At 42.9% G+C, this 24,218-nt stretch overlaps 1 protein-coding gene and 1 long non-coding RNA gene across 10 annotated transcripts in view; one reads left to right on the forward strand and one right to left on the reverse strand.

Moving 5' to 3' along the window:
• The window catches only part of LOC126426830 (F-box/LRR-repeat protein 14-like), a 624,998-nt gene extending 617,416 nt beyond the window's left edge, over nt 1–7,582 (reverse strand). For all 3 annotated transcript variants that reach the window (XM_050088854.1, XM_050088853.1, XM_050088852.1), the window contains exon 1: nt 7,313–7,582. The gene's annotated coding sequence lies outside the window, so the exon portion shown is untranslated. The remainder of the gene's footprint in view (nt 1–7,312) is intronic.
• LOC126426836 (uncharacterized) overlaps nt 1–24,218 on the forward strand; it is a 409,903-nt gene that overhangs the window by 365,556 nt on the left and 20,129 nt on the right. Inside the window, exons 1-2 of one of the 7 annotated variants that reach the window (XR_007576433.1) lie at nt 7,055–7,238; nt 7,334–7,775. The exons of 5 other annotated variants lie outside the window; for them this stretch is intronic. This is a non-coding gene — a long non-coding RNA (uncharacterized LOC126426836). Of the gene's footprint in view, nt 1–7,054; nt 7,239–7,333; nt 7,776–24,218 lie in introns of those variants that run through there. One more of the 7 variants, XR_007576439.1, reaches the window with a different exon arrangement.

Consider the following 24,218-nt stretch of genomic DNA (forward strand, 5'->3'; position numbering starts at 1 on the left):
GTAGAGATTAGCGAAGATGGGGGGGGGGGGGGGGGAATCGAGATTCGAGCAGTGATTAATTACTTCGTAAAGAAAGCTATGAAAGCAGAGGACCTTCATGCCGATTTCCAGAATACACTGGGAACTCTGCTCCTTCATATTCAACTGTTGCCAAGTGGACAAATGAATTTAAATTTGGTCAGGAGAGCTTAGATGATGAGCCACACAGTGGTTGGCTGAGATGTGTCACTACTCCAGAAATCATTGCAAAAGTGCACAAAATGGTCACAGACGATCGCCAATTCAAAGTGTGTGAAATTGCTCATGCTCGCCAGATGTCATATTAAAGGGTATATTAAATTTTAACTGAAGAATTAGAAATGAATAAATTATCTGCAAGATGGGTGCCACGACTTGACGGTGGACCAAAAACGCCTGAGAATGGACGTATCGGAACAACGTTTGGCCTGTTTTAGGAGAAACGAACAAGATTTTCTTGTGCCAGTTTGTGACCACAGATGAAACTTGGATGCACTACTATACTCGAAAGACAAAACAACAGTCAAAGCAGTGGAAACATGCTGATTCTCCGCCACCAAAGAAAGCAAAGACAATTCCTTCAGTGGGAAAGATCATGGCATCAATGTTCTGGGGTGCAAAGGGGATTCTGTTTGTAGATTATCTCCCCACTGGGCAAAAAATTACCAGAGAATCCTACGCTAACCTCCTGGACATATTGAAACAAAAGATACATGAAAAAAGGCCAGGTTTAGCAAGGAAGAAAATCATATTCCATCAAGACAATGTGCGCCCGCACACACATTCACCTGATATGGTTCCATCAGACTTCCATCTCTTCCCAAAACAGAAAATTTTTCTTTGTGGACGAAGATTCACTTAAAACAAAGAATTGATAGCCGGAGTTGACAACTACTGTGCAAGCCTGAGGAAACTCATTTTTGAGATGGGATCAAGGCACTAGAACATTGTTGGACCAAGTGCACTAATCTACAAGGAGGCTATATTGAAAAATGAAACAAAAGTTTCAGTGATGTAAGTACATTTTTTCTGTTCCGTTGCGAGAACTTTTTAAATTACCCTCTTAACAGCCAATACAAAGTAGTGATTGAACACTAAGATTCCCTGCTAGTAAACCACCAGATACTGGGGGCATTTTTTCATACTTACATCATTTTATTCCACTATGCTGGGTTGTACTTAAATGTATTCCGTACATGTCATACTTAGTTTGAGTCAATTTCAGTTTTTATATTATATTACATATCGTTATTAGTCACTTGTAAATAGAAAACACACACGATTTTAATAGTTTTTAACTAAGCCTTTAGGAACAATAAGAAACAGAAGGGGGAAAATCATGTATCCACACATGTAAATAATATTGTATAATCCCTGTAAAATGTTACAATTGAATTTGAATTGGGTTGTATATAAATTATTATTATCAACAAGAAAACTGTACTGGTAAATTTACAAGCCTTTATGTAATTCATTATTTATTTATGAAACAATGGAAAATCCAGGATGGAATGTAACATCTTATCCACATTCCTCCAGAACCTCAAAAGCTTCTCCCCATTTGATTCACCTGGACCTACTCTGTCCAGCAAACCACCTTTCTAGATGTTGACCTCCACCTCAAAGATGGCTACATTCATACCAAGAAGTCGTTTCCATACAGCCTAGGGCGGTGTATTTTCGACAAAGGCCTTGTTGGCTGAAAGCTTATATTGTGACAGTCTTTTTGTTGTACCTATCTGCGACTCAGTATTTCCACTATATGGTAAGTAGCAATTTTCCATTATTATTTATTGATGGATATTTACAAAAAGTTGTACTTTCAAACAGTAAGACTGAAATTAAGTAACACAGATGCAACAGAAAAAGTCTGTAATGCTTTGTAAATCAATAGTTCTGAATTAACTTGAAAAGTTAACAATGATGCATGCTCTGGTGTTATTAAGAACATTATGAGAAGTTCACACACATGTAACTGAAGTCTCAGTTTTGGACTGATTATGTTTTGAGACCAATGCTTTGATAGAATGTTACAAAAATATATAAGATGTAATAAAATTTTGAAGTAATATGAAAAAGAATTGAATTTACATCTTCATTGGTGCAAGAAGTGTTGAGGATCCAAATCATTCCTTGACAGCTATTAAAAGCAAGCAGTATCTTTTTTTGTGTTTTTAAATGGGCCAGTCTGTGAGTAAGTAAAAGCACTACTCTAGCAGGGGCTTTATTATAGCCATAAAGTGCTCAAGTTTGAAATTCATATCCTAAAAAAATGTGCTTAGCGCAAGAGCTGGCCTGTTTTAAGGTGCTGTCAGAACTGTCAGTGGCATATGCATTCAAATCCAGTGATCAGATCGCAATGTTTCCCAAGAGCAGGTATATAGCAAAGGGACTTTTAATTAATGACTCTGGCATTGTGAGAAGTTCAAACATCAGTCAACAGGTGGCACTGCGATGCAGACTTGTAGAAGAGAATGTCGACTACAAAATACGCTATGCTCAGTATCTTAAAAAACTTTCAGGATGTGTATATCAACTGTAAATTAGATTGTCCACTAGGAATATACCAAAACAGTTAATTACCATGGCACACATCAAACAATTTTGAAACTCGCCATTTGTCACAAAAATGTACGCACAACGGTATTTGTGTCAGCTCATTTCAACATCCATCAAGATAAGACAAATTACATCTTTCTCTGCACTTTTGATTTATTTTAAGACAACTGAAAAATTAGGGATAAGACTGCTCAAGTGAGCACCTAATTAATAGCAAAGGATACCCCACAAGAAAAACAAAGATGAGAATGCTACATAAAACCACAAAAGTAAATAGAAAGATTTATGTATGTTTGCAGGTGGGGTATTCAGCTGCCCAATAATTGTTAAAATTCATGGTGAAATCTTCAGCTGCCATTTATTTTGCATAATTCGCTACTACACTCCTGGAAATGGAAAAAAGAACACATTGACACCGGTGTGTCAGACCCACCATACTTCCTCCGGACACTGCGAGAGGGCTGTACAAGCAATGATCACACACACGGCACAGCGGACACACCAGGAACTGCGGTGTTGGCCGTCGAATGGCGTCGACATTTGTGCACCGCCGCCGTCAGTGTCAGCCAGTTTGCCGTGGCATACGGAGCTCCATCGCAGTCTTTAACACTGGTAGCATGCCGTGACAGCGTGGACGTGAACCGTATGTGCAGTTGACGGACTTTGAGTGAGGGCGTATAGTGGGCATGCGGGGGGCCGGGTGGACGTACCGCCGAATTGCTCAACACGTGGGGGCGTGAGGTCTCCACAGTACATCGATGTTGTCGCCAGTGGTCGGCGGAAGGTGCACGTGCCCGTCGACCTGGGACCGGACCGCAACGACGCACGGATGCACGTCAAGACCGTAGGATCCTACGCAGTGCCGTAGGGGACCGCACCGCCACTTCCCAGCAAATTAGGGACACTGTTGCTCCTGGGGTATCGGCGAGGACCATTCGCAACCGTCTCCACGAAGCTGGGCTACGGTCCCGCACACCGTTAGGCCGTCTTCCGCTCACGCCCCAACATCGTGCAGCCCGCCTCCAGTGGTGTCACGACAGGCGTGAATGGAGGGGTGAATGGAGACGTGTCGTCTTCAGCGATGAGAGTCGCTTCTGCCTTGGTGCCAATGATGGTCGTATGCGTGTTTGGCGCCGTGCAGGTGAGCGCCACAATCAGGACTGCATACGACGGAGGCACACAGGGCCAACACCCGGCATATGCATTCAAGTCCAGTGATCAGATCGCAATGTTTGCGTATGTCGTATTTTTATGTGCCGTCGCGGGACAGACATTCTACCATTATTTAGCGTGGCATTTGATGAACATTATCATCAAATTATTGCGAGCATTCATTTAAACATTTAATTTGGACAGTTATAGTTGCATCAGCGCATTAGACTCTGAACTGCTCTGTTAGTCAGGTTGTGTGGATCCTTTTTTTTTCATCTGTGACTTTCAGAATATAACGAAGTTCTTTTTTTCACGGTCGTTTTTGATTATGAATCCCAGACAATCTCCTAATTCCTCAGAGCTATAAGTATATTTCTCAGATGAAGTGGGCGCTAGGAATTCTAATTACAGGCTTCACGTTTTGCTAATCACTTTCTGGTTGCCAAAATTGTAGTTAGAGAGCCAGTGTTGAGAACGGCAAAACAACAGCACAAATAATAGGAACATTTAAATAACAATAATTCTACCAGCCGCCCCACATATGGTTAGACGGCAGGGAAATGCATCTTTTCTACATAACATTCTAAATATAATTAACAATTAAATTTCAACCAGCCGCACCACAGCACCTACTCCCACAACCAGGCCCACTTTACCTTCGACCACCTTGACACCCTCATTTAAGCCCCTCTCTCTCCTTCCCGCATCCTTCCACCTCCAACCTCCTGGCACGTCAACAGGATCGTCTCCTCTACCTCAATATTCGTTCCCTCCTTGCAAACAAATACTTCTTCATGCATATCCTCTCCGAACACCAGGTTGACTCCTCACTCTTAATGAAACCTTCCCTCAACGCCACCATGTTGTCCGCACCTCTCCCTATCTCCTTCACTGCACTGACCATCCCCTTCACCTAGCCCGAGGTGGGGTTGCTATAGGCCACCTCCAGCATATCCCTGTCTGGCCACAACCCCTCCTCAATGACCCGACCGAACACCCTCTCCTCAGCCTATTTTTTCCCTCCCTCACCATCACCTGTGCCACTATCTATATCCGCCCTGCAGCTCCTCTCCCCTTCGATTTCGTTTCCCATGTTGACTGTACCTTCTCCACCTATGTGATCGCCGCTGACCTCCACATCCACAGCCGTGACGCTGCCACCCTTCGGTGGTGGCATCAGTTCCTTGCCACCAACCATAGTGACCTTGTCCCTCTCCCACAGCACACCCATCCTGAAAATAATGCCACCCCCGATGTTATCGTCACTTCCCCCAACCTCCTTGGTCGCATCGCCATTGACGTCCTCGATCCCGTTGGGAGTGACCATCTCGCTGAACTTCTCACCTTCTCCTCTACCCGTACCACTGCTGCAGCCACCCACCCAGCTGCCCATCCTAAGTCTGTCCATGACTACCGCTGTGCCTACTGGGATGCCTACAGGGAATCCATTGCCTTACAGGTCGAAAGCCACCCCCTCACATTTCACCACCCTGCTGACAATACCCATACCTCTTCCTTCCTTCAGAAGACCATCACTGACGCTGTGGAGGCTCATATGCCTACCAAACTCATCCACCCTCACCGCCCTACGCTTCCTCCACAGGCCTTCCTTCTTCTGCGTGAATCCCGCAGGCTCTACCGCTCCTTCCTCCGTACTCATGCCCGGGATACTCTCACCCACCACTGGCAATAACAGCGACACATCCGGAACATCCTTACAGCGAAGAAACGCTGGAACTGGCGCCAGACATACACATGCCTCAACTCCACCCACCCTGTCAACTCCTCCAGGTACTGGTCAGCCTTCCACTGCCTTACTGATAGCCATCCCACCCCTCATTACCCCATCCTCCATGACGATCGACCCTTTCCTGATAACCTCAGTAAGGCTAACCATTTTGCTTCACACCTATCAGAGGTCTTCTCCATTCCTGACGATCCTCATTTTGATTACTCCCTCTTCCCCACCATCCTTGGCTGTACTGACACCTCTGTCCCCCGCTAGCTGCTAGCTTCCTGTACATGGATCGGTTACCCCCCTCAGACATCAACACTACCACCACCACACAAGACATCACACTCATCCTCTGCTCCAAACACAACACCGCCCCTGGTCATGATGGAGTCACCTACCACCACCTCAAGGAATCCCCCCCATCCTTCCTGTCTGTCCTTGCTACCCTGTACGCAAGATTTACCAGAGCAACCATTCAAACAAGCACTATATGACTTGTTAGTTGCCCACCCATTCTACGAAATAAAGGATTTCATCAATTGTAATATTATCCAACCGATAACTCATTTGCAACAGAAATTATACAGTAATATAAGGATGACTTTGTAGGATTTCACCAATCGTAATATTACACTGTCATAACAAACCTATTGTTCTTTTGCAACATGAATTATATTGTATTATATGTATGACCTTGTCAGTTGTAATATTATACTGTAATAACAAATCTATTGCTCTTTTGAAACAGGAGTTATATTGTGTTATATGTATGACTTTGTAGGATTTCATCAATTGTAATATTATTTGGTAATAACAAACCTATTGCTCCATGCAACATGAATTATTTTGTGTTACATGTATGACTTTGTCTATTGCCATAATGGCCTAAAAACAATAAAATTATTCTATTCTATTGTATTCCTTCATTACTCTGTTCTTACTGCAACTGACTATTAACAATGCACCATTTTCTGACCCAGTGCCGATGTTCTAACCATTTGGGTTTTACTGTCTGTTTGCCACTGAACTATCAAATATTTTAACAGATACAGCACAAGCTGTAGATGTTATTTTACTTTTTTCCGACGTAGTTATATGACCAGTAAACTATTTTTCAGCATCTGGTTGTCAATAACCACTTCAAGATACGAAACGCAGGTTACAAGTAGCACGGGCTTAACTCTCAAATCCCTACCAGCTTAATCACATTTACCACTCACCACTCTTCATATTCCACCTATAAGTTCGGTTAACCTACTGATTAACCAAACCTTTCCAAAAATTAGCATAATAATTCTTACTATTAGGATTGAATTTTGACACGTATCAAAAAATATATATAGAATCAACCATCATATACGTGAAGCGAGTAGGAGATATAAGCACTATAAATATTTCAGATCCACGTTCGTTTATAGCCACTCCATAAACGACCAAAATAGGTGTAGTTGTGATATGAGTCTTACTGCATTTACAGCAACAAAGATCTTAAAAATAGGAAACAAATTACGAACTGCATTTGGTCAACTTGACCGGCGTGACAAAACATTAGTTTCTCGGTGTGGCCAACAGATGGCAGCGTAGCAGCGCCGTCTGAATTGTGTCAGCAGTACGAGAAAGCTTTGTTAAACGTTAACAGCACTAACTGTGGCATAATCATTTGCATACAGAAGTCGTCATGCTCTTCTCTCTTTGCTCTGTCCGTTCATTCATACGATTTAACAGCGACAATTACATCAAAATAGATTTACAAACCAGCATTTGTAGACTAAAGGTAAGGTGACAATATTTCTGACAGCCGAAACTGACACCAATTTTAATACTTGCTTACATATTAAATATACATACGAGCTTTCACACTCTTGGCAGGTCCCCGGACTCGTACACGTTTAGTGAACTTTCGCGCGCCGGAGTCAACGCCTCGTGCTTCTGTGTGTGCCGTCGTTTTGTGCTTAAGTCGTTCAGTGTTATTCATTTTGTGCACCTACGTTCACGTTTGACAATTTTCGTCTCTGTATGTGTCCAAGTGTCTGAACAATTTTATCTTGGACTCTACAACAGTGAACGGCACCGTGTATTTTAAAACGTGATTTTCTCCGTTTTTATGTCCACCATCTTTTTGTCTCTCTAATTGTCTTCATTTGTATGTTGTTTGTGTTTCTCTGAGGCCAAAGAACGGCGTAGTATGCTGGTGCAGGCCTGCCTGACGCCAGTAAACAGGTTTCAAAATAACGACAAAGAAAAAAAAAACTTTCACAGTATTACATCGTACTCAATGACTTATGATGCAGTATATTCATAATATTACGTGGTACAAAATGACTTATGATACATACAAAAAAATAATAATAATTTTGTGACATATAATTAGCGTGGATTATACATCAGTGGTTCCTAATTATAGTTAATTTGTGTAACACTGATTTCTGTTGCTAGTTTTTTTATGATGTGTGAGATTTATCACTCACAGGATAAACTTTTGATCACTGTTTGTTAATGTAGCTAGCTACACTATAAAATTCTCCTTGCATCTGTAACTTTTTAGAGTTGTGGAGAACGTTTCCTCCGTTTTGAGGTCTTGTTATTCCCTTGGCATTGCTTGTGTTAACTTGTTACCAGAGTATTTGGGTCCTTTTTCAAAAATCTTAAGTCTATGTGGAATACACTGCAGTTGTTTTCTGTTCCTTGTGTTGTGTGTATGAACAGTCTCATTAGTCTCCAGTTTTGTGAGAGCATGTAAGGCACCCACAATGGTCTTGCATATATACAGTGATGGAAATGTTGGAATGTTTAGTTCTTTGAAACAACTTTTACACAATTCTTTTTGCTTCTTTTTGAATATAATTCGAATGGCTTGCTTCTGCAATGTGAATATTCTCTTCATCCCTGTGATAGTTCAGTTCCTCCATACTGTGATTCCATATCACACATATGGTTGAAAAAGTCCATGATAGGCAGTGCACAAGAGGTCTTGGTGAGTATACTGAATCAGTTGTTTCATTATAACTATCACTGATCTTAGCTTACTGGAAACAGTATTTATCTGCTGTTGCCAATGTAGCGCACTGTCTATTGTAATGCCCAAAAACTTAACTGAAGCTACTTCTTCCAGTCCTTTTTCATCTAAGAAAACATCCATATGTTCTTCTTTTTGTTTATTTTTGAAGACCATGTACATAGTTTTTTTTTTAAGATTAGTAGTTAAGTCATTTTCAGAGAGCCATTGTGACGTACTGCTGAATGATATGAATATATTTTGCTCAATTGCCTCCAAATTATTGGTAACATTGAGCACAGTCATATCATCTGCATAAAGTATTTTGATTTCAGTTTCACATGTTTGTATATTATTCACAAATAAATTGAAGAGAGCAGGTCCCATTACAGAACCTTGAGTTACAACATACATAATGCTTCTAACATCTGATCTTTATAAGTTATTAATGGTTACATATTGCCTCCTGTTTCTTAGATATGATGTTATCCAGTGTGCTGCATGTCTACGAATACCAGCATTCTCTAGTTTCTTTACTAGAACTGTGTGTTGAACTGTGTCAAATGCCTTGGATAAATGAAGAAAAACTCCAGACACTACCATCTTGTTGTCCAAGGCCTGTGCAATTGATTCTGTTGATGATTCAGTTGCTGTTTCCATTGATTTCCCTTTCTGTTGTACATGCTGTGCTGGAGTTATTACATTATGGGTATCGAAATAAGCAGTTAGTCTGTTTAGCATGAGAATTTCTAATATTTTGGAGAAGCCTGATACTAGCCTGTAGTTGCTAGGGTCATCTTGCTTTCCCTTTTTGTATACAGGTACAAGTTTAACTAATTTGAGTTTATCTGTAAATAGTACTTCTTGGAAAGAGTGGTTGGTAATATCCCGTAGTGGCATAATTACTTCTGCTGCCTCCTACTTGATTAGGTAGTTTGACACTTCATCATGTCCAACAGACTTTTTCGCTTTTAGCATTTTCATAACATATGTCAGTTCCTTTTCAGACACTGGTTTCTCGAACATTGAGTGCCATGGCTTATCTGTCATGACAGTTTGGTGAGTTCTTTGGCTATTATATCCATGCTTCAGTTTTTCTATTGCATCTGCATTGTAATTATTGAGGATGTTGGCACTTGTTGTTTTATCTGTGATTATTTTGTTATTTACTGTCATAGTTTCCATTTAATTTGTTTTCTGTGAGTATTTTTTCTTGCCTGTCTCAGAGTTAATGATATTCCAAGCTGCTCTCATTTTATTTGTTGATTTTGAAATAGTCTCATTAATTGATTTTGCTATTTCTTGTATTATCAACTGCCTGTATTTTCTCCCTGTTTCATTTCTCTTAAGGTAGCTCTCTGTTCAATTATTTCTTCGTGATCCACTGCTTTTTTTTGAAAATTTTTTTCTTTTCCTCTTGGTTTTTGTGAATGCTAATTTGAAGTAATGTGTTGTGGTGTCTTTCAAAGCATTGCCCCGCAGGGGGTCCACAACTCTTTTGTGGATACGTGTGTGGCGAGCACGGGGCCCCGAGCCATTGCAGCCTTCTTTCTCTTCCGGGCTGCATTTCCTTTCCCTTCCTCTCCTTTCCCCTCCATGCTCCTTTCCCCTCACCCTCTCCTCTCCCTCTATTGGTGTCCTTGCTTATGTTGGCCCCCGCTATCCTCCTGGTTCTGTTGGTTTTACACTCCGGCTTTGTTGCGTAATCATCTCCTCCTTTTGGCATTCCTTGGTCCCCCTCCGGGGTTTGACCTCCATTCCAAAATTTCTCTTCCGTAGTGTGAGCCATTTGGGGAAGAGCACCTTACCTAGTGTCTCCGACGTGCGCCCTCCTAGTACATTCCACCTTTTCTTTTACGTCGTTGTCTGATGCTAGGGTGCATAGCCAGCGCGGTAGCCAGCCCGTGTGGTGGGGTCACTATGAACCCTTTTGGTTGAACCCCCTGAACACACAGGGATCACACTTTTGATACCTGAGCTGTGACCTCCTCATGCATGCCTTGGAGTGGTTGCTCGTCATCCTGGAGCATCGGAACTCCCGGCAATGGCCGCCATGCCAGACGGCCCTTGCTGTGGCTGGGTGGCGCCCGTGAGGAGAGCCCCTGATCGGAGTGGGTGGTATCAGGGCGGACGCTATGCAGATGAAACGCCTACGGGTCCAAAACTCTGGCCGTTCTTCTGCGGCCGTCTCTCTGCGTGGTACTGATTCCTCAAGTGCTGCTTCTCTTGCCCCTTCGGCCTTCCCTTCCATGGCTACCCCCTGGGAAGAGGGTCAGGCCCGTCGTCTAGGGGCAAAACCTTTCCCCCGTTATCTAGTTTGCACCAGGACTGATGGAGATACTTTCACCAGTGTCAAACCTTTATTCTTTGTGGAACACATTGAAGACAAGTTCGGCGAAGTGGACTCCCTGAGCAAGATGCGGTCGGGTTCGTTGCTGATAAAAACTGCTTCAGCTGCCCAGTCTGCGGCCCTTTGTGCCTGTACCCATCTTGGCACAATTCCTGTGTCCATTACCCCTCACCAGTCTCTAAATATGGTACAAGGTATGATTTTTCACAGGGACCTCATCCTTCAAACTGATGAGGAACTTCGGGACAATCTCGGACGGCGGGGTGTTCACTTTGTTCGGTGTGTTCAGAAGGGTCCTAAAGATAATTGTATTGATACTGGTGCCTTTATCCTGGCCTTTGAAGGGGATACCCTTCCTGAGAAAGTAAAGATTATGGTCTATCGCTGTGATGTGAAGCCGTACATCCCACCTCCTATGTGGTGTTTTAAGTGCTTGCGTTTTGGCCACATGTCTTCTCACTGTTCCCAGGACCCTCTCTGTGGTGACTGTGGATGTCCACTCCATGAGGGGAGTCCCTGTGTTCCCCCTCCTGTATGTGTCAATTGTCATGGTAGTCATTCTCCACGTTCACCAGATTGCCCAGTATATAAGAAAGAAAAAAAGATACAGGAGTATAAGTCCCTTGATCGTTTAAGCTACACAGAGGCCCGTAAGAAATATGCCCGATTGCACCCTGTGTCCATGACATCTAGTTACGCCTTGGTTACATCTTCATTCTTTCCTCCCCCTTCCATACCCCCATCCCAGACCCCTCTCCTCCCCCCTTCCCCTGCGGCTCCAACACCTCCTACGGGCGCTGCTCCCCCTCCCCAGCCGGAGAAGTGTCCCAATTCTTTCGGCATCTGCTGGTCAAGGGCGCCTCTCCCGGGATGCCCCTTTCCGGCACCTTCCAGGTCAAAGGTCTGCTGCCGCGCGGCGACCGCGAGAGCCGTGGTCTATCGGCCCCCAGGTCGCCCTGTCTCTTTCTGTTCCTGATCTTGCTGCAGCTGGCTCCTTTATGCCACACAGCCCTCCTCGATCTCAGCCTGGATAGAAGAAGAAACATAAGTCCCGGGACAAAGAGCCTCTGGTGTCACCGGAGGTCCCTTCCCCGACTTCACAACCGGATTCTGACCTGTCGTTCATGGATGTCGCCCCCTCCTTGTCGGTGACGGGTGGGGACACGGTGGTATGACTGGATTTAGCGTGTTCAGCCCTCATTTAAACCATCGTTCTGTGGTTCTCCAATGGAATTGTAATGGCCACTATCGTCACCTTCCGGAATTGAAATCCCTTCTTTCGTCCTACTCTGCAGCTTGTGTGGTTCTCCAGGAATCTCATTTTACTGATGCTCACTCACCGACCCTCCGTGGGTTCCGTGTTTTCTGTCGAAATCGGGTCAGACCCTTGCGGGTTTTTGGTGGCATTTGTACGTTGGTCCGTACAGACATTGCTAGCACGTGGATTCCTCTCCAAACTACATTGGAAGCGGTTGCTGTTAGGGTCCACTTAGACTCTGCAGTCACAGTTTGCAATCTTTATCTCCCTCCTGACAGGACTCTTACACCTGCTGCCTTAACCACCCTTCTTCAGCAACTTCCTCCTCCGTTCCTCCTCCTTGGGATTTTAATGCTCATCATCCTTTGTGGGGCAGTGCCTTTCCATCTAGACGAGGTCTTCTTATAGACCAATTTATTTCAGACCACGACCTGTGCCTTCTTAATGATGGCTCCCCTGCTCATTTCAGTGCCGGTCATGGTACCTTTTCTGCCATTGATCTTTCTCTTTCTTCTCCCTCTCTCCTCCCTTCATTACACTGGTCGCCACACGACAACCTTTGTGATAGTGACCATTTCCCGTTGATTATCACGCTCCCTTCCCACTCCCCGATGGACAGGTTACCTCGTTGGTCTTTCCACCGCGCCGATTGGCCTCTATACACTGCACAGGTCGAGTTTTCTCCCTCTTTGTCGGGTTGTATTGATGACGTCCTACGTGACATGTCTGATGCGATTGTTCGCGCTGCTAACCTTGCTGTCCCGCGCTCATCTGGACCATTTCGTCGCCGGCAAGTCCCGTGGTGGAGTAGGGCCATTGCCATTGCCATCCGTGATTGCCGTCGAGCTTTGCAGCACTTTAAGAGGCACTCATCCATAGCCAGCCTTAGTACCTTTAAGCGCCTTCGCACTAAAGCCCGTTATTTAATCAAACAGAGCAAGCAGATATGTTGGGAACGATTCGTTTCTTCCCTTGGTTCCACTGTCCCTCTGTCACGGGTATGGGCTACACTTCGCTCTCTCCAAGGTTGCCATCGGCAGTCCACCCTCCCAGGCCTTCACCTCCCAGATGGCATTTGTACGGACCCATTAGTTCTCGCAGAACATCTTGCGACCCATTTTGCAGTGGCATCAGCGTCAGCCTCCTATCCAGCTGCTTTCCTTCATCAAAAACAGCAGGCCGAAGCTCTCACCTTATGTTTCACCACTTGTGAGTCAGAATCTTACAACGAACCTTTTACTGAATGGGAATTTATTTCTGCTCTATCTTCTTCTCATGATACGGCCCCTGGCCCAGATTCCATTCATAACCAACTGCTTCAACATCTCAGTGCTCCACAACGGCAACATCTTCTTCGGGTGTTTAACCGTATCTGGCTCCAGGGTGACTTCCTTTCTCAGTGGAGGGATAGCATTGTGGTTCCTGTCCTTAAGCCTGGTAAGAACCCCCTATCTGTTGACAGCTATCGGCCAATTAGTTTGACCAATGTTGTTTGTAAGTTACTTGAACGGCTGGTAGCCCGTCGGCTCACTTGGGTCCTCGAATCTCGGGATCTATTGTCCCCTTACCAGTGTGGCTTTCGAGAGGGACGATCTCCAATCGATCATTTACTTCGCTTGGAATCCGCAGTTCGGCAGGCTTTTTCCCAGTGCTGCCATTTGGTTGCAGTGTTTTTTGACCTTCGCAAGGCCTATGACACGGCCTGGCGCCATCACATCTTACTAACCCTTCATCAGTGGGTCTTTGGGGCCCACTCCCGATTTTTATCCGCCAGTTCCTGATCCATCGGTCATTCAGAGTTCGAGTTGGTACTGCCTTTAGTTCTCCACGGACCCAGGACACGGGCATCCCACAGGGTTCTGTCTTGAGTGTCCTTCTTTTCCTCATTGCTATCGATGGACTTGTGGCCTCTGTCGGTCCCTTGGTCGCCCCTGCCCTGTATGTGGATGATTTCTGCATTTGGGTTAGTTCCTCCTCGATGCTATCTGCAGAACGGCAGCTCCAGGTGGCTATACGGCGTGCCTCTGCATGGACCCTCTCACACGGGTTTCAATTCTCTCCTTTAAAATCGCGGGTGGTCCACTTCTGTTGCCGTACTACGGTCCACCCTGATCCAGAGCTCTATCTCACTGCACAACGATTGCCTGTGGTTCCACAGTTTCGTTTCCTGGGTCTTCTTTTCGACAACAAACTCACTTGGCTGCCCCATATCAGACTTCTCAAGGTCGGATGTTTCCGTAAACTCAATGTCCTTCGCTTCCTTGCCCACTCCTCTTGGGGTGCAGACCATTCCCTCCTCCTCCGTCTTTATCGTGCTCTAGTTCTGTCTCGTTTGGACTATGGTTGTCAAGTTTATGGTTCAGCTGCTCCTTGTACACTGCACGTGCTGGATCCAGTCCACCATCGTGGTATCCGTTTGGCCACCGGTGCCTTCCCTACTAGCCCTGTTGATAGTCTCCTGGTTGAAGCTGGGATCCCCCCCCCCTTTCTGTTTGGCAGTCTCAGCTTCTGGTGTCTTATGCCCTCACTATCCGTTCTTCTCCCACTCATCCTTCCTATTCTATCCTGTTCCCAGACCATGGACGTCGCCCACCCGACTCCCGCCCTGCGTCTCTTTACCGTGATTTTCGGCTTCCTTCTTTGTCCTGTCTTCCTCGCTCCCTCACCTCCACCCCTCCTTGGTTAGTTCCTCGGCCTCGACTTCGGATGGATCTCCGCCGCGGTCCGAAAGATTCCATCCCCCCGGTGGTGTTCCGTACCTTTTTCCACCAAATTTTATGGGAGTTTCGGGATGCTGTTGTTTTTTACACTGATGGCTCTAAATCTGCTCATCATGTTGGGTATGCCTTCACGTCCTCTGTTGGAACGGAAAATCATCTGCTGCCACCTACATGTGGAGTGTTTACTGCGGAATTGATGGCAATTTCCCGGGCCCTTACCTTTATTAAACAATCCCAACACAACCGCGTTTTGTTATGTACGGACTCGATGAGTGGCCTTCTTGCTATTGACCGGTGTTTTTCGCGCCATCCCTTGGTCTGCCATCCATGACCATCTCGCTGATCTTCACCGTGCCGCTTGTTCCATTGAATACCTATGGGTCCCGGGCCATATGGGTATCCCGGGTAATGAGCTCGCTGATCCTTTGGTTGGGGGAGCAGTTTCTTACCCCCCATTTTCTGTAACCCCTCCTGCAGCAGATTTACGGCTTCACATCAAATCCCACTTCGCACAGTCATGGGCCAATTCTTGGGAGGCTACTCCACTGTCTAATAAACTTCGTGCAATTAAGGTAACACCAGGCCCATGGCGTTCTTCCTTTCGCCTCTCCCGCAAGGACTCGACCACACTGTGTCGTCTCCGCATTGGCCATACCAGGCTGACCCATGGTTTTCTTTTGCGTGATGAGCCACCCCCGCTATGTGGTTGTGGAGCCTTCCAGTCAGTGGCCCACATTTTGGTTGAATGCCCCCTTCTTTTGGCTCTGCGTGCTAAGTACAGACTCCCCCACACTTTACCTTTGATGTTGGCTGACGATTCCCAGATGGTCTCTCTGGTTCTCGGTTTCCTCCGGGAGAGTGGTTTTTATTCTCAGTTTTAAAGTTTTTAATCTCTCTCTGGTGTTGGGGCAGGGCGGTGAGTGTTTGGGTGTCTCCCACTGTAGGCAGTGTTCAGAGATTCCCGATTCGCCTCCCTGACTGGAATCCTCTTTTTTCCCCTTTTACTCTGTTTTTACCCCTTCTTTTTAAGTCTTGGTTAGTCTTTCTAATCCCATACGTACTTTCTGCATTATAGCAGTTGTACCTTTTAAGTCACAGGTGGTCTTGCCTATGCTGCTTCAGCATGGTGTTGGGTTCGTTCTCTTGCCGACTTCCCTCATTTGTTTTTACTAATGACAACGTGACTGCCCCTTTACGTTTTTCCCTTTTTCCGTTTTATTGTTCTGATTTTTCTGAGATGTCCCGTTAGCAGAATGGAGTCTATTTGAAACAAGGGACTGATGACCTAGCTGTTTGGTCCCTTTACCCTCAAACAACCAACCAACCAACTTGAAAGCATTGTATTTTTCATCTGTTCCCTGGGCTCAAAACGTGTCCATCCACTGTTCTTTTCTTAACATCATTTTGAAGATGTTGATATTTTGTTGGCTGATAAGCCTAACATCTCTTTCTACACTTTTATCTTCCTTTTGTGAGTTCAGATTTCCATATACTTCACAAAGCTGACCAAAATGATCAGAAATTCCTGTTTGCAGAACCTTTGTTGTATATGCATTGCTATCTATATTAGTGATAATATTGTCAATAATTTACTCAGTTTCCAAAGTCACTCTTGTTAGTTCCACAACTCTTGCCTTCATGTTGTATTGTAATAGCAGCTCCTCAAAGTTTTGCTTTCTCTATGTCACTTTTCCCATATCAATGTTAAAATCACCCCATATTACACAACCTTTCATTTTTTTTTTTTTTTTTTTTTTTTTTTTTTTTTTTTTTTTTTTTTTTTTTTTAATAGAGTTGACATTTTTTTGAGGATCGGTACACACAACATACTCTTGACTCATTGTAACCCATACCTGCAATTTCAAAACCTTTTTCTTTGCATTTTAAACTAAAGCGCTGGCACGTCGATAGACACACAAACAAACACAAACATACACACAAAATTATAGCTTTCGCAACCAACGGTTGCTTCATGAGGAAAGAGGGAAGGAGAGGGAAAGACGAAAGGATGTGGGTTTTAAGGGAGAGGGTAAGGAGTCATTCCAATCCCGGGAGCGGAAAGACTTATCTTAGGGGGAAAAAAGGACGGGTATACACTCGCGCGCACACACACACACACACACACACACACACATCCATCCACACATATACAGACACAAGCAGACATATTCAGAGGCAAAGAGTTTTGCATGTTTCTTTATGTATGTTGTTTTGGTTCCATTTATAATGAGATTGCTGTAAAACTGGTAACAACAAATGAAGTGTCATCTGCATACATGTCGACACTATCAGATACTGATTTGGTCATATCATTGACATACAAAATGAAAAGTAGTGGACCAAGAACAGATCCTTGGGGAACTAAGTATTTAACAATTTCATAATTTCAAAAGACACTTGTAATATTATTTTTACTTTTTGCTTTATTTCTACACACTGCATTCTATTTTCCAAAAACAATTTAATGATGTCTACTGCTTTCTCCCTTATGCCATAATGATGAAGCTTTTCTAATAGGATGTCATGGCATACACAATCAAATGCTTTAGATAGGTCCAGGAACATACCATAGACTTTCTTCTGTTCATCAAGTGCCTTAGTTACCAGTGCTACGAATTCAGCTATTGCTGTTTTGGTAGATTTGCCCTTTCTAAATCATGTTCATCATTCAGAATATTGCAAGTTTGTGTAAAATTTAATAATTTTTCATTGTGGTTTCCATTATTTTATAGAGTACAGATGTAATAGTTATTGGTCTGTAGTTTCCTGGGTCTTTTTTGCAGCTTCGTTGATGTATAGGGATTATTTTACTCTTTTTCAGGCACATTGTAAATATTCCTTTTTATATACATAAGTTTATCAGACTGGCCAATGGGTTTACTACCCATTGTAAATAGCATTTAATTAGTTTAGTGGATATACCATCAAGTCTCTGTGGTTTTTTTGTTTTGTTTTTGGACTATGTATTAGTTTTACAATTTCTGATTCATTAGTTGGGGTCAGAAATAAGCATTTTGTTTCAAATGGAATTTTTATTGTGTTTATTTTGGAAATATTAATTTGAGTTACTAATTTATCCACAACTTCAATATAGTGTTTCTTTAAAATATTGCTGATGTTTTGTGCATCCCTCAGTTCCCTCCCTTTTACCTCAAGTGTTATGTTATCAGTGTTTTCCACACCTACACCTTTCCTCTTTTCTTTTATGAGAGACCACATGTTCTTAGTGATATCTGTTGACGTTGCTATCTTCTTTTCATAATATGTTGATTTAGTCTCTTTTCTCTTAGTTTTCTTCTTTTCCCTATATGTAACCCTATTTTCTTGGGTGGCCTTAACGATTTTCACCTCTTCCATCTCTCTTTTTACCTCTACTGTGACCTAATTTTTATTCTTCATCTTATTTATTTCTCTATGTACTAATGGGCATGCAACATATACGTAATGGCCTAATGTTTTGCAGAATGATTCACCGACGGTACACGCTAAAAAAAAACGTAACCTCAGATGCGGCACTATGACAAAAGAAACATGACTGACAGACGAAATGTGAAATAATCACACAAACTTCATCACTATGTTCCAGGCATTTGAGTTTGGAAGAACAGTTTGTCCGCAGCTCGTGGTCGTGCAGTAGCGCTCTCGCTTCCCACGCCCGGGTTCGATTCCTGGCGGGGTCAGGGATTTTCTCTGCCTCGTGATGACTGGGTGTTGTGTGATGTCCTTAGGTTAGTTAGGTTTAAGTAGTTCTAAGTTCTAGGGGACTGATGACCATAGATGTGAAGTCCCATAATGCTCAGAGTCATTTGAACCATTTGGAAGAACAGTTTGCGTTTCAAACCTGTGCATAATCGGAGGACGCATGCCTTGAAATGAGAACAGAGTAAGGTGGCACAGTGGTGAGCACACTTGACTCACATTCGAGAGGACGACGGTTCAATCCCGCGTCCGGCCATCCTGATTTAGGTTTTCTGTAATTCCCTAAATTGCTTCAGGCAAATGTCGGGATGGTTCCTTTAAAAGTGAAAGTGCCCGACTGACTTGTTCCCTAATCCTATGAGACTGAAGCCCTCGCTGTTTGGTCTGTTCCCCCTAAAACAACCCAACAACCCTTTAAATGAGCAAGAGTTTTGAGAGGGAAAGGAAATGCACCCAAACCTGTGCAAACACCTATTGTCGTGTCAGTAGGTGGGTATCGCTCGCAGAGATCAGATATCTGGGTCGGTCATCGCCGTGCTGCATTTGTCTCATCGAGCAGTTCTCGACCTAAGTCTATACTGTGCTATTCATATTTTTTAAAATGCCATTTTATGTGTAGCTCTTGGTCCATTCCTATATCTACATCTATACTCTGCAAACCACAGTGAGATGCACGGCAGAGTTTATGCCTAATTCTGCCAGGTCTTAGGTTTTCTTCCCATTCTATTTACATATCAAGCATGGGAGGAATGACTGTTTGAATGCCTCTGTTTGTGCTGCAATTATTCTAATCTTATCCTCACAATCCCTATGTGAACACTATGTAGGGGGCTGTAGTATATTTCTAGAATCACCATTTTGTTAATAGACTTTCTTGAGATAGTTTATGTCTATCTTCATGAGTCTTTCAGTTCACTTCCTTCATTATCTCTGTGACACTCTCCCATGGATTAAACAAACCTGTAACCTTTAGTGTTGCCCTTCTCTGCACATTCATTATGTGCTGTTAGTCTATTTGGTACAAGCCACAGAGACTTGACCAATATTCTACAACCGGTCACATGAGTGATTTGTAAGCATTCTACTTTGTTGACTGATTGCACTTCCCCAGCATTCTACCACCTGCTTTATCCATGACTGAGTCTATGTGATCATTCAATTTCACATCCCTACAAAGTGTTTCACTCAGGTTTTTGTATGAAGTGGCCGATTCCAGCAGTGACTCATCAGTATTGTAATCATAGAATACTGTAATTCAGAGAATAAGCAGTAGTCAAAATTTGAAACTACAGTGCCGTCATTATTGCCTAGTCCGCTACTCCATTACTAGAAAAGCAAGACTCACATGCCATGATAAATTAAAAAATAAGACAGTCCAAGAATAAGGCAAAAACTATTCAGAACATTATTTAACAAAGAAAACTAGTAATCCAGTGAAACTGAGCCCCAGGTAATAGTTCTCACAGAAATGGGGACACTCAAATCATTGGCCACCAATTTCAATCATTAGGGCCCATTTCCTCACAGTGGCTGCACCAAGTAACAAATAATAATGCAATACAGACGTGTTAGATTCACTTGTGCCGAAGCTTCATGCTACACCAGCAGACATTAGTTTCAAAAATACAATACCAAAGGTTATTACATAAGTCGTTAGCTCATTAAAAAGCAGCAGTTCTGCTGGCTATGTTCCAGCAGGATATTAAAATCTTGTGCTGACATGACATAACTACCCTCAAGTTATCTTTGCAATGAATCAGTCTCTTGGGGTATGTTTCCTGGTTTTCTTGTATGTACTTATTGACTCCCATCTAAAAAAACGAGATAAGGATAACCACCTCTAATTACAGATCTGTATCACACCTTCCAGTTCTTTCAAAAGTATTTGAGAAAGCAATCACTGATGCTCTTCACTAATCAGAACTCATTAACCACCTTTCAGTTTGTCTTTTGTAAAGGAACCTCAAAACAGAAAGCATACTAAAGCTCACAAATGAAGTATTGAAAGAGCTGAACGAGAAAAATCTTCTACACAATAAAAGCATTTACTCTTCAGATATTTTTCCAGGTCTTCTTCAGTATGTGTTGGATTTGTGCTGCACTTCTAGATTTTATTTATAAATTTCATGCCCATACAGCGTACAGTTTTTCGTATTGTTTGTCTGTGGTTAAGTAATGTGTAGCTTTCTCATACTGATGCAAGAAGCAGTTTCCCTCAGAAAGTTGTGAGTTTATATGTACTTGGAGTGGATACCAGATCTAGTCTTCAAAATGAGTTTGCACTGTTATTTCTTTTTAGCTTCCATTATGACTCAGATGATCTTTTTTGTAGCCTAAAAGCTTTGAGTAGGCTAGTTTTTCAAACCCCAAGAAAATTATACTGTACCTAATGACTGAAACAAAGTGTGCATAGGATACAGCCTTTACCTGTTTGACAGCAGACTATTGCTGTTGAGTCATCTGGTTAGGGGATGACATCAAACTGAACCTTGCATGGCATATTAATATAATGCAAAAATACTGGTAGCCCTAATATGGATCCTTATAGAAGGCCATATTGTGTGTGTTTCCAGCCACAGATGAATTTCTCCTCATTGTTATTAACAGGTACTCATTGCTGTCTCTTTGCCATGTAATATGACACCCAGGTAAGAGATTTTCCTTGAAAACCATAGCTTGTCACCAGAATGAGATTTTCACTCTGCAGCAGAGTGTGCACTGATACGAAACTTCCGGGTAGATTAAAACTGTGTGCCGGACCGAGACTCGAACTCAGGACCTTTGCCTTTCGCGGGCAAGTGCTCTACCATCTGAGCTACCCAAGCACGACTCACGCCCCATCCTCACAGCTTTACTTCTGCCAGTACCTCGTCTCCTACCTTCCAAACTTTACAGAAGCTCTCCTGCGAACCTTGCAGAACTAACACTCCTCTCGGTCTGGCACACAGTTTTAATCTGCCCGGAAGTTTCATAGCTTGTCAGTTTTTGGAGAAGGGACTCACAGTTTGCAGGATTGAAAGCTTTGGTAAGGTCACACAAGATGGCTGATACACAGTACTGGTAGTGTAAAATAATACTGTGGGATGAATTATAATTTTCTATCTGATCACATGTAGGTCCTTTTGGGGAAAAAAGTTGTTTACAATGAGATAGGTCTATAGTTTCGCATTCCATCTCTCCTTCCTATTTTACGAACAGTATGTTTTAATCTGTCTGGAAAATGTTCATCAAAAGACTGTTGATTATGAAGAACATTGGATGTGGAGTACCATGATTGACAATTTTAATTGTGGGGTACCTCATCCCAACCCACTAAGTTAAAAAGTTTAGTGACATTATGATTTTTCGTAACATCAGAGATGGAAATGTGGGAAAATTTAAAGCCTGAGTTATTTCTCTGCCATTATAGGATATTTACTGGCTGGTGAATAGCCACTGGTTTTATTGAGATTTATCAACAGGTCAGTGAGGGATTCGAATACGGCACTGGATTCTTACTTATCATTAGTTTCACTTGCAGCACAATTTTTCAATTTAACCAATATTGGATAACCTTCTGCCTCCATATGCAGTTTCTTCATCTTAATTCCTTTTGCAACCCATGATCTACTTTTATGAAAATCAGTCAATACTGGCACAAAATGGAAGCATTTTACTGCATATAGACCCATACTCTGTAAACCACAGTCAAGTACATGGCAGAGGGTGCTTCCCATTGTACCAGTTATTAGGATTTCTTCCTGTTCGTTCCATATAAGGAGTGCGGGGAGAATTATTGTTTGAATGCCTCTGTGCGTGCAGTAAGTACTGTAATCTTGTCCTCATGATCCCACGTGAGTGACATTGTAGTATATTCCTAGATCATCATTTAAAGCCCGTTCTTGAATCTTTGTTAGTAGGCTTTCTCAGGATAGTTAAAATACTTACATGTTCAAGAGTCTGGCAGTTCAGTTTCTTCAGCATATCCGTGTTGCTCTCACAGGTCAAACAAACTTGTGACCATTCATGCTGCCCTTCTCTGTATATGTCCAATATCCCCTGTCAGTCCCGTCTGGTATGGGTCCCACACAGTTGGGCAATATTCTACATAGATTGGGTTGCACAAGTGGTTTTTACCCTATCTCGTGTGTAGACTGATTGCACTTTCCCAGTATTCTACCACTAAACTGAAAGCTGCCACCTGCTTTTCCCATAATTGAGCCTGTCTGACCATTTCGTTGATCATACCTTTACAAAGAGTACCACCCAGGTATTTGTATGAGTTGACTGATTCCAACTGTGACTCATTGATACTCTAATCACAGGATACTACATTTTTTCATCAGGTGAATTGAAGAGTTTTCCATTTCTGAACATTTGAAACAAGATGCCAATGTTTGTACGACTTCAAAATCTTATCGAGATCTGACTGAATATTTATGCAGCCTGTTTCACACAGGTTTTTTTGTGCCACTCGATTGATGTTTTTGGAGCGATGCTGGTTTGCATCGAGAAAGTTATTATGTTTGAGATACCTAATATCTGTGAGCTGAGAAATGTTCCAAGATTCTACAACAAATCAATGTCAAGGATATTTTATGGTAGTTTTGTGGATCGTTTCTACTATCCTTGTTGTAGACAGCTGTGACATGTGCCTTTTTCCAAGAACTGGGCACACTTTTATTGTTTGCGGGATCTATGATAGATTATAGTTAGAAGCAGAGCTAAGTTAGCTGCAAATTTAGAATTGAATCTGACAGAGAGTCCATCAAACCCTGGAGCTTTTTTCAATTTTAATGATTTCAGCTGTTTATCAAGACAACTGATGCTAATACATTAATTTGATTTGTTTTCATTTTAACAGGTAAGCTAAAATAATTTAGGTCTAACTCACCACTGCCTGCATCAAAAAAAAGTTTATTGTGTGGTATCGCACCCTATCTATCTATCTATCTATCTATCTAGTAAAGCCAACTAGTGCCCTTAAATAGTGCAAGGAGTCCCTATATCAGTTTTTTGTAAGACACAATTTCTTGAGGTGTAGTTGTGATGAAGATTCTGTATCTTTTACTCTCCAGTGCCATGCATCCATAGGTTAGGTGTGATGCAGTTTCATCACCCTCATCACAGATCCTACTTTTATTGTCCTCTTCCATTATACTCATTGTGTGTGTAGGTGTTTTTTTAGTCCCATGGCCAGTCATCAGTCCAGTCATGAGTTTTATCTCTTTCCTGTTCAATCCCAGGATTACCGAGCTTCTAATAAAACATGGCATGGGCATTATTAAATTACCATGTTTTTATTTATGGACCTTGATGCAATATCTTATGTGATGTTTCCTAAGCCAGTTCCATAGTTCTAATTTAATCATAGCCTTGGTGATTGTCAGGGCAGGTTCCAGTCCAGTAAATGGTTATGTTGCCCCCATCCTATCCAGTCTGTCGGCTTGTTCGTTGACACAGATCCCTGAGTGGCCAGGAACCCTCACTAGGTTTACCCTTTTGCTTCCCCCTAGCTCCACCAGAGCCCTGAGGCAATCTGCAACAATCTTAGATCTTATTGCAGGCACTGCTAATGATTTCAGAGCTTCCTAGCTGTCTGAAGAGATGTGGACGCTATGGTCCTTGTAGCACCTACACATATTCTCCTCCGCACATGCCCATATTGCAGTAATTTCAGTATGGAATACAGAGGCCAGTTTTCCTAGAGAGATGATGCCCTCCAGTCTTGGTTGAACCCCGTACACGCCTGC

This window comes from Schistocerca serialis, chromosome 11 (genome assembly GCF_023864345.2).
Source record: "Schistocerca serialis cubense isolate TAMUIC-IGC-003099 chromosome 11, iqSchSeri2.2, whole genome shotgun sequence".
In the NCBI taxonomy this organism is placed as follows: domain Eukaryota; kingdom Metazoa; phylum Arthropoda; class Insecta; order Orthoptera; family Acrididae; genus Schistocerca; species Schistocerca serialis.